The sequence below is a fragment of the Globicephala melas genome, chromosome 9, assembly GCF_963455315.2.
Source record: "Globicephala melas chromosome 9, mGloMel1.2, whole genome shotgun sequence".
Taxonomy (NCBI): Eukaryota; Metazoa; Chordata; class Mammalia; order Artiodactyla; family Delphinidae; genus Globicephala; species Globicephala melas.
The window spans coordinates 62,605,561-62,617,585 of NC_083322.1; positions in this window are offsets into that span (position 1 = coordinate 62,605,561).

The window sequence follows — 12,025 nt, forward strand, 5'->3', positions numbered from 1 at the left end:
CCCACTCCTGCTGCAGACACCCTCATCCCTTAGCCCACAAGAGGTGTTCTGGGATGGGTTAGAACTCCACCTAGAAGAAGAGACAGGGCGTGCCCTAACCACAGCAGGTGTAGATGGGATTCTGGATGCAGATGGTTGGTCCACGTGAGTTCCACATAGAGAGAGAGAAAGAGAGAGGGAGGGAGGGAGGGAGGAAGAAAGAAAGAAAGAAAAAGAAAGACGGAGTCAGAAACATAAACAGCTGATTAAATATGTAGAGAGTAGCGATAGCTTATGGGAAATTTTAGAGGGAGAATCAGACAACTTAGAATGAGAAGATCGGGAAAATGAAGAAAATAACCATAGGGTACCAGAATAAAGAACATAACTGAAAATGTTTCTTACGATGGTGGTCCAGGAAATGAAAACAGACTCATCATAGAAACACAGTAAACCACACACTTTATGTGACCTTCAACAAAGTCCTTCACTGTGTGCACAGTGTACAAGCAGTGAGACTGGCCATATTTGAAAAATGTAGCATCTCATGCATATGTGTGCAGTCTGAGTTCCTAGACCCTATTGATTCAGAATATACTTTCAAGAACATAGATACTTTTATACCAGTTTTTCATTTCTGTCTGGAAATTTAGTTTACATTTCTGAGCACACATTTCAATTCAGAATTGTAGGGGCAAAAAAGCTTTCTTGTATCTCCTCATTTTGTTGAAATGTTTGCCCTCAACATGTAAGAGTATTCTATTCACACAATGGCCAGACCCAGCTTCCTTTCTGGAACAATTGTACCCAGAAAGCATTCTTCACAGTATAAATCTGTTCCTGTGAAATTCTTTTTCTACATGATCCATGGAGGTGAAGACAGAGAGCAAGAGATATATCATTACATACTCTGGATTTTTTCCTTCTTGATCTATTTACACAGCTCTGCCCAAGCAGAGTCTGAATTTTGCTGTTTCACACTGGTTAAGAAGATTCACTCTGGCTATGAAGCGCCTCAAATAGTAGTGGATAAAACAATGTTTAACACAACACACACCCCAGGAGGTGTTTTTCTTGAGTAAATAAAAGAGTGATGTCTTTACTGGATGACCTCCCTCAGGATCTGGACAAAATATCATTCATGTATTTGCACCCAAAGATAGTTCCCTGATTGTTGCAATACAACCAAGAAGTATTGATGTTTTTAGGGCAGCCTCCTTTTGAACACTCATCCATAGATTTTGAATTCAAATGGAGATTGTATCATACTAAGTTCCAGTTGATCCAACTTTGCAAACTCACGGAGCCAGAAGAGTTCTTTCGTTATGGGTTCACACAAAGTCTATAAAGTCCATTGAAGGAGGATATTCTGTTATCATCACAAAAATATGAACAATAATAACAAAGGTAACAGAATTACCAGGAGAAATTTCCAGCTTCTCTTAGAGGTGGTTCGCATGAGTGCTTCCTATGGCTATGGAAGCCTAGAAACGAGTAGTTCATAAGACATTTAAACTTCTAGTGAGTTCAGTGGAAAATGTGTAAACACAAAAAGAATCAAAGATATTGTAAATGTCTCTGTCACTGCGAACAAAATTAAGAATCTGGGTCAATATCTCTTCATATAACCAATGCCCAAACCACCAATCAAGTAAGTGATAGGCACATGAGACCTTCAGATAATGAGCGAAGAAAGGGCTTTTCTTTCTCCCAGACATTGAAAAATAATAGCATACAAGCTGAATCTAAGTAAGCATAGACCATCCTATCAGGAAATAAACTATATTGATGGTATTATCAGAAGAACTACATTCCAGCTTTAAAAGAAAAGTTTATATTCTGTACAGATACAACTTCTTCGTCTTCAGAAGAAGATAACCAACAAGACAGACAATACACAAGTAGTGGAAGTTGTTCCTCCAATCCTGGTCATAGCTAATTCAGAAATGACAGCAGAGGGACAGTCCACAGATGCTGAAGAAAGAGTTCCATGGACCCTGTCCACTGAGGCACCGAGTGTGGTGTCAGCCAGGGTGGTTATAGCAGCACAACTGTTGATGTCCCACCACCACAGTCAGAACTGAGTGCAGAACAGGATGCTCCTTGGGTTGTGAGGCCTGGAAACATGACAAACAGAAAGTTTCTCTCACCTCAGAATTATTTACACCAGGACATTGAAACTGGATAAATAAATACAGTATGAAAAAAAATGTTTATAGTGTCATTTTATTCATTAACATAGGAGAAAAATACTGAAAAACAATAGCTGAATAATCTGTAACATTTACAAAAATATGTCATTCATTTTTTTCTGGTATTTTTGTTTTTTTATTTTTATTTTGGCATATAGTTAGTTAACAATGTTGTGTTAGTTTCAGGTGTACAGCAAAGTGATTCAGTTATACACATACATGTATCTATTCTTTTTCAAATTCTTTTCACTTTTGCGTTACTATAGAGTATTGAGCAGAGTTCCCTATGCTATACAGTAGGTCCTTGTTGGTTATCTATTTTAAATATAGCAGTCTGTACATGTCAGTCCCATACTCCCAATCTATCCGTGCCCACCACCCTTTCCCCCAGTAACCATAAATGAGTCATTGAGTCCGTTTCTGTTTTGTAACTAAGTTCATTTGTATCTTTTTTTTTTAAGATTTGGCATATAAGCTATAGCACATGATATTTGTCTTTCTCTGTCTGACTTCACATAGTATGATAATCTCTAGGTCCATCCATGTTTCTGCAAATGGCATTATTTCGTTCTTTTTTATGGCTGAGTGATATTCCATTGTGTTTATATATATACCACATCTTCTTTATCCATTCCTCAGTCAGTGGACATTTAGGTTGCTTCCATGTCTTGACTATTATAAACTATTATAAACAGCACTGTGATGAACATTGGGGTACACATATCCTTTCAAACTATGTTTTTCTCCAGATATATGCCCGGGAGTGGGAATGCTGGATCATAGCTCTGTTTATAGTTTCTTAAGGAATCTCCATACTGTTCTCCATAGTGGCTGTACCAATTTACATTCCCACCAACAGCGTAGGAGGGTTCCCTTTTCTCCACACCCTCTCCAGCATTTACTATTTGTAGACATTTTGATGATGGCCTTTCTGACTGGTGTGAGGTGATATCTCATTGCAGTTTTTATTTGCATTTCTCTAATAATCAGTGATGTTGAGCATATTTTCATGTGTCTCTTGGCCATCTGTATGTCTTCTTTGGAGAAATGTCTGTTTAGGTCTTCTGCCCGTTTTTTGATTGGGCTGTTTGTTGTTTTGATAGTGAGCCACATGGGCTGTTGGTAAATTTTGGAGACTCCTTGCTGGTTGCATCATTTGAAAATATTTTCTCCCATTCTGTGGGTTATATTTTCATTTTGTTTATGGTTTCTTTTGCTGTGCAAACGCTTTTGAGTTTCATTAGGTCCCATTTGTTTATTTTTGTTTTTATTTCCATTACTCTAGGAGACTGCTCGGAAAAGATATTGCTGTCATTTATGTCAAAGAGTGTTCTGCCTATGTTTTCCTCTAAGAGTTTTATAGTATCTAGTCTTACATTTAGGTCTTTAATCCATCTGGAATTTATTTTTGTATATGGTGTTAGGGAGTGTTCTAATTTCATTCTTTTACATGTAGCTGTCCAGTTTTCCCAGCATCAATTATTAAAGAGACTGTCTTTTCTCTGTTGTATATTCTTGCCTCCTTTCACATAGATTAATTGACCATAGGTGCATAGGCTTATCTCTAGGCTTTCTATTCTGTTCCATTGATCTATATTTCTGTTTTTGTGCCACTACCATGCTGTTTTGATAACTGTAGCTTTTTAGTGTAGTCTGAAGTCAAGGAACCTGATTCCTCCAGCTCCATTTTTCTTTCTCAAGATTGCTTTGGCTATTTGGGGTCTTTTTTGTCTCCATACAAATTTTAAGAATTTTTTTGTTCTATTTCTGTGAAAGATGCCATTGGTAATTTGATAGGGATTGCACTGAATCTCTAGATTGCCTTGGGTAGTATAGCCATTTTGACAATATTGATTCTTTCAGTCCAAGAATATGGTATTTCTTTCCATCTGTTTGTGTCATCTTCAGTTTCTTTCATCAGCATCTTACAGTTTCCAGAGTACAGGTGTTTTGCTTCATTAGGTAGGTTTATTCCCAGGTATTTTATTTTTGATGTGATGGTAAATGGGGTTGTTTCTTTAAATTCTCTTTCTGATCCTTCATTGTTAGTGTATAGGAATGTAGGAGATTTCTGTGTATCAACTTTGTATCCTACAACTTCACCGAATTCACTGATGAGCTCTAGTAGTTTTCTGGTGGCATCTTTAGGATTTTCTATGTATAGTATCATGTCATTTGGAAACAGTGACAGTTTTACTTCTTCTTTTCCAATTTGGATTCCTTTTATTTCTTTTTCTTCCCTGATTGCTGTGGCTAGGACTGCCAAAACTATGTTGAATAAAAGTGGCAAGAGTGGACATCCTTGTTTTATTCCTGATGTTAGAGGAAATGCTTTTAGCTAGCTTTTCACAGTTGAGTATGATGTTAGCTGTGGGTTTGTCATATATGGCCTTTATCGTGTTGAGGTAGGTTCCCCCTATGCCCACTTACTGGAGAGTTTTTATCATAAATTGGTGTTGAATTTTGTCAAAAGCTTTTTCTACATCTATTGAGATGATCATATGGTTTTTATTCTTCAATTTGTTAATATGGTGTATCACATTGATTGATTTGCATATATTGAAGAATCCTTGCATCCCTGGGATAAATCTGACTTGCTCATGGTGTATGATCCTTTTAATGTTTTGTTGGATTCGGTTGGCTAGTATTTTGTTGAGGATTTTTGCATCTATATTCATCAGTGACATTGACCTGTAATTTTCTTTTTTTGTGGTATCTTTGTCTGGTTTTGGTATCAGGGTGATGGTGGCCTCATAGAATGAGTTTTGGAGTATTATTTCCTCTGCAGTTTTTTGGAAGAGTTTGAGAAGGATAGGTGTTAACTCTTGTGTAAATGTTAGAATTTGCCTGTGAAGCCATCTGGTCCTAGACTTTTGTTTGCTGGGAGTTGTTTAATCACATTTTCAATTTCAGTACTTGTAATTGGTTTGTTCATATTTTCTATTTCTTCCTGGTTCAGCCTTGGGAGATTGCACCTTTCTAAGAATTTGTCCATTTCTTCTAGGTTGTCCATTTTATTGGCATAGAGTTGCTTGTAGTCTCTTATGATCCTTTGTATTTCTGTGGTATCCATTGTAACTTCTCCTTTTACATTTCTTATTTTATTGATTTGAGCCCTCGTTTTTTGTTCTTTTGTTTTTTTTAGATGAGTCTGGCTAAAGGTTTATCAATTTTATCTTTTCAAAGAACCAACTTTTAGTTTCATTTATCTTTCTATTGTTTTCTTCATCTTTATTTCATTTATTTCTGCTCTTTTCTTTATGATTTCTTTCCTTCTACTAACTGGATTTTGTTTGTTCTTCTTTCTCTAGTTGCTTTAGGTGTAAGGTTGGGTTGTTTATTTGAGATTATTCTTGTTTTTTGAGGTAAGATTGTATAGCTATAAACTTCCCTCTTAGAACTGCTTTTTCTGCATCCCATAAGTTTTGGATCATCATGCTTTTGTTTTCATTTGTCTCTGGGTATTTTTTTATTTCCTTTTTGATTTCTTCAGTGATCCATTGGTTTTTTAGTAGCATATTAGAAGTCAACTACAAGAAAAAATTGTAAAAATCATTTATTGTTCTTCTGGCTGTGATGGGCTAATTATAGCATACTGATACATCTACCCAAAACACAATAAAACCATATGAATTACTAAAAAAGCGTCTGGCTGAAGAAAGCAGAGAGCTGAGAGGCAGCCAGGTATTAAGGGGCCAGGGTCCATGTGTCAGAAAGGCAGAACATGGAAGTGACCCTTATGCTGAATTTTTAATAGTCCTATGTTGCTAGAGGCAGAAAAAGTCAAACTTTGACTTGCCAAGTAGAAAGGGCCTTAAAGCACATTTAAAACTCTTAGGTGAAGTGGAGGTGAACGAGAGTGTGACCTAATCTAACAAAAGCCTTAAAAGGCTTGATAATTTAATAAATGAAAAATAAAATCGTTTACCTGTTTTTATTTCCATGAGATTGAATATATTTTCAATTACTCATTAGACAGTTGTCTTCCTTTATGGATTGGTTGTTCATGAACCCTTGATAATACTGACTCTTTATTTGCCATTTCTGTTGTAAAAGTTTTCATCCTATTTTAATGCTATTGGCAAATATAACTGTCTTCTTCTTGATACTGGGTTTCTCAGTATACATAACTACATTAAATTCATGGCATTATTATGTGACTTTTATAACTTCTTTAATATTTACTAATTTTTATAGTCTCCATCAATATAATAAATGAGTAACAAGATTCAATAATACTTCATTCTATTTTATTCACTTTTCTCTTTTGTGCCTTTTTATGGACTCATGGCACCTTATAGGCTTTATATATTTAATCAACAACTGTTACTATTCTGCTTTGAGTATTCAGATTATCACAGATGTCTGCCTAAGGAGACCCTTTTGTGCTTACGTTTCATAGATCTTGGAAAATGTTCTTATTTTCCATCAATCAGATAGTTCAAATGCTCCAAGTTCAGCCATGCCCTAGACATGATTCCTTTTAGCAAAAAAGTGGGAAAATGTTTGTTTTAAATCATTTGATTGTCAAGGTTGCATATTATGGTGACATTGTTTCTAGGCCATTTTAGTAGACAAAATGAGGAAGAATATTTTTTTAAAGGAATATAGGATTGATATATAGTACAATTTAGATGAATTTTTAAAAATTCATTTATTTTATTCTTGGCTGTGTCGGGTCTTAGTTGCAGCACATGGGATCTTCATTGCGGCGTGCGGGATCTTTCGCTGTGGCGCGCAGGTTTCTCTCTAGTTGTGGCATGCGGGTTTTCTCTTTCTGGTTGTAGTGCATGGGCTCCAGAGCACGTGGGCTCTGTAGTTTGCAGCACACAGGCTCTCTAGTTGAGGCACACGGGCTCAGTAGTTGTGGCACGCGGACTTAGGTTGCCCTGTGGCAAGTGGGATCTTTGTTCTCTTACCAGGGATCAAACCCACATCCCTAGCATTGGAAGGCGATTCTTTACCACTGGACCACCAGGGAAGTCCCAGGAAGAATATTTTTTAAATGAGTTGATATTCACTTTGTTAATTTGAATTAGCATTATTAGCTCTATAAATGTATACCTTTCTCTTATTGAAGACCTGGGTTATCAACAAAGCACTAATTTACTTTATCTAACAGTATAAGATGAATTCAACTAATTTTTATCTTATATAGTTCATAATAACCGAGCTATAGTTTTCTCCAACCCCAAGAAACAAAACCAGGAACACTTGCTAGTCACCTACTTCGGCAAATCAAGGGAGAAATCTAGGCAACTGGCCTTGTGCTGCTGAATGGGTTGGTGCCAGCCAGATAGGAGTTAGATAAGGAATTCCTTAGAAAGAAAAACTTAGTTTCGGTGTTAGACTACCTCAGTTTAACCCTAAGTTCCCCACTAAGTAGTTGCATAATTTTTATTTTATTATGCCATTGAAATTGAGTAATTTATTGGTTTTAACAACCTATACTATCGCAATTAAGGATAGTATAGAAAGTTATAATAATGGCTCCCAATGTATCATGTCTCCCTGTGTCCATACTGCAGTTGGTAGGTGAGAGGCCAACATGGGGAAGAAGGCAGGCACCCCTGCTGACAGCCAGCACCATAGCCGCAGACACATGAGGAAGACTAGTTTGGACTTTCTCTCCCAGCTGCATGAATGAGAGCAAATAAGATAATTAGAAAAACCACTCAGTCGGCTATCAGAATTATGATATATAAAGTCATTTTTTGAGCCTCTAAATTTGGGATTATTTGTTATGTGGAAATAAATAAGTGATGCAAAATTTTTGGATTTAATTCTAAGAGTAATGGGGAGCCACTGAAAATATTTAGGGAAAAAAAGGTGGAATGATCAGATTTTATAGAAGATGAGATGGAAGAAATTAAATTTTTTAAACAGAGAGTCTCATTTGCAGGATATATTTTGGAGTTGAGAGTTGCATTTTAAGCCAAGAGAATATGGAGTACACAAAGATCATCATTCAGAATGAAGTTCATAAAAAATTTAGCATTTAACATGTGGGCAGAGTAGAGTACCTGTCAAATTAGACAAAACAATCCAAAAGGAAAATGTTATGGTATCAAGGAAACCAAGGGAGAATGGTAGTTTTTTAGGAGTAAATCATTTTCAATAATATTAAATTATCCTGAGAGGCTGGGAATATATGCCATCAACTGAGATAGAACTTACTGTTTAAATTATCTCATTTAGTAATATTTGGGTAGCAGCACATGGAAAGAATCTATTAGTAAGTCCCTCTTGTACTTTTTTTTGTTTTAAAAAAAAGTGAAAAAACAAAAAACAGCCTCCAGTTGGGCTTTGATATTTACCAAATGTATGTCTAAAACTAAAAGATTACAGGATTTTGAAAACAATAAGAACTTATGTTATATGCATTAATAATGGTATAATTACAAAAAAACACTGGCCTTCACTGGCTTATTGGTTCTTCACAAATACAATAGAAATCACATGGAGGGTCTTATACTTCCTATTACATCATTAAAAATAACACATTAGGGCTTCCCTGGTGGCGCAGTGTTAAAGAGTCCGCCCGCCGATGCAGGGGACATGGGTTTGTGCCCCGGTCCGGGAAGATCCCACAAGCCGCAGTGCAGCTGGGCCCGTGAGCCATGGCCGCTGAGCCTGCGCGTCCGGAGCCTGTGCTCCGCAACGGGAGAGGCTGCAACAGTGAGAGGCCCGCGTACCGCAAAAAAAATAAATAAATAAATAAATAAAAATAACACATTAAAGTTAGTTACACGTAACATGCATAGAGCTCCTCACTACTTACACTCTTTGGTCCCAAGACAATAATCCAACCTTTTAAAATTGCTTTTCATTGGTTCTTGACAAGTGCCATTTTAATTATTAATTCCTTAATGCTTTCTAAGAGAAAAACTTTAATACTGTGCACAAAATCCTCTGAGAGAATGATGTTCTAGGAAAAGATTGCATCCACAAACACATGATGAAAACTCCAAATTCTGTAATCTTTTATCTACGGTAGAGGAACAGGCTCGCTTGTGAGACCCTTGACACCAAGATATATGTATATATATTTTTTGTGTGTGTGGTACGCGGTCCTCTCACTGTTGTGGCCTCTCCCGTTGCGGAGCACAGGCTCTGGACGCGCAGGCCCAGTGGCCATGGCTCACGGGCCCAGCTGCTCCACGGCATGTGGGATCTTCCCAGTCCGGGGCACAAACCCGTGTGTGCCCTGCATCAGCAGGCGGACTCTCAACCACTGCGCCACCAGGAAAGCCCCCAAGAGATATTTTTAGAAGATTTTAAATCTTGGGACGTCCCTGGCAGTCCAGTGGTTAAGACTTCTTCCAATGCAGCAGGTGCGGGTTCAATCCCTGGTCAGGGAGCTAAGATCCCACATGCCTCACAGCCCAAAAACCAAAACATAAAAACAGAAGCAATACTGTAACAAATTCAATAAAGACTAAAAATGGTCCATATCCAAAAAAAATTTTTTTTAAATCTCTTTCAAAGATTTAGTTCCTCAGGGTTTTCCTTAAGTTTATATTCCAGAGAAACTCCCGATTGATTTATCAAAGTAAACACTTAGGAAATGAACAAACTAGCATTTAAAATTAATTATGCCTCAGTGCAGCATCCATATACTTGTCTCTGATTTTTATCTGCACAAAGTGGCTTAAGGCAGTGTTCTCCAAACTGTTATTCTTAAAGTACTAATAAACACGTCCTAGCATCCTCACAGCAGCCTCCATCATGCAAGACATTGTGTATCTTTACAGCCTGCATGAGGGATAAAGGGTGGGAATTGTGAGCACTGGTCAGGCACTTCACCCAGCTACCTACTCACCATCAAGCCACCTGGTCAGAAAAAAAAAAATGTTTTTTTTCCTGAGGTCCTTTCCAAGACAGGAAATAACAGGAAGAAAGAACAGTTTCAAGCCCTGCCAAAAGATAGTAACAGGGATCAGATATACCTTCCTACTTGAAACCACTAAAAAACTGGATAAAATACATGAAGCAATGATTTCAAGACATTGGGCATCAGGAAATAAAGGATAGTGATCCATGAGAAATAGGAAACAAACAAGATAAGTATGTATCTGCTTATATATACATATGTCAAGATATATCAAATTTTATAAATGTGCAGTTTATTGTGTATCAATTATATATCTCAGTAAAGCAATGAAAAAAAAACTACTGTTCTGAAAAATATTTATGTTAATTGGTGGTCTCTCTTAATTAGTTGTGCATATTCATCTTCTTAAATTACCAGGATTCTGTGAAACACAGACTCTTTCTGTGAAAGAATAGAGGGAAAAAACAGAAATACAAACTTAAGTTGTTGTGGTAATTAAATTTTAACTTGAAAACTGGAAAACAACAGACGGTAAATATTCTATACTCACGTATGAAAACTGTTTATGAATACCATGGTGGAGATTTAGAAAAGCACTATGGCTCTCCTAAGGGTTTTGTATTTCTGTCAAAGGCCCTTATGAAAATTCTACAGGAAATTTGGGTAAAATAAATCTAGTGAGGGTCGTAAATGAAATGGTGTCTTATTCTTTTAGCTTTATGATTTTTACTGTCCACTTACCTTGAATCATTGGAAAAGGCTGCATATTGAAGGGAGATGAAGTTACATTCATCTGATAAGAATCCAAAGCAGAAAGTGATAAAAGAACGAGAAGGATATACATATGGCTCTTAAGTTCTTTTTTTCTGAACAAATCCTTTAAAAAAATAAAAGAAATGGATATCCTGTTTCTATTGTCAGGGCAACCTCCATCTCTAATCTATAATTTGAGGCTAAGAGATCCTTTTAGTCTTCGAATTTGAACCAAGTAATTTTTTTTTAATTTTTATTTAAGCTCATGTAAAGTTATGATGGTAAAAAAAATTCCCTGTTAAAGATGAACAAGGATTTTTATCAGTCTTTTATTATTGGTGTTTGTAGTTACAGGGAGGCAACTGTTTAATTTGTCTCAAAATACTCCAACAGTGCATAAAGTTTTGGAGAAAGAGACACGTGAGGAAAGATTAAAAACCTGGAACTAGAAAGCTAAAGGGAGCCTCAAGAAGTCTTCACATATATCATCAGTTGTCATTTGTCTTAACCAAAGATAGAATAGAAATTAGAGCTAAATAAAACTACATAATGAAGACTGTATATTACATACAAAGGACAATTTTCTGGCTCTCAGAATTATCATCTTATAAAATGTATACTTGAGGCAAGGATATTTGGGATAGAATTTTATTTGTCTGAGCTATTTTCAGTGTGGTATATTCAGAAGGCTTGTAGAGAGGATAATTCCTCCTCCAGTGTTATGTGAAAGCTAGTCAAAATATGAAAAAAAAACAATCCCATTTATACTCATAGCTCATTGTGTGACATTTTCTGCTTTTCTCTAAGAAGAGGATTGTATAGATGATGTTAAGAACAAGAGTTCCAAGGTGGAAAAGGAAGCCCCCTTGATTCCTGGGCATTTCCAGCTCTTGCCTCCTCATGAGGCCTGGCATAATGTCCTGCCATGTATACCTCTAGTTAAGCCACCTGTTTACTTAACCTGGTTTGAATAGCTTTATGTTGCTTATAACCAACAACCCCAGTCACTGGGGAAATTCACCAGAATTGCTCCTTCTTATGACTACGAAGCACCATCCAGGCAAGAACTCCCAGGTGCTCACTTCCCTGGAACCCAAAATTTCAAATGCAAGAATCTTCCACTTTCTGGAGCTAATTTGTACATAGACTGGTTTTGGAAAATGGAGCATTTGAATGAAAATATATTGGTGGTTCAAAGCCACACCAAAAAAAAAGAGTTCCAAGGTTTTTCTATATGTATTTATTTTTATTGATTCACTCTAGAACG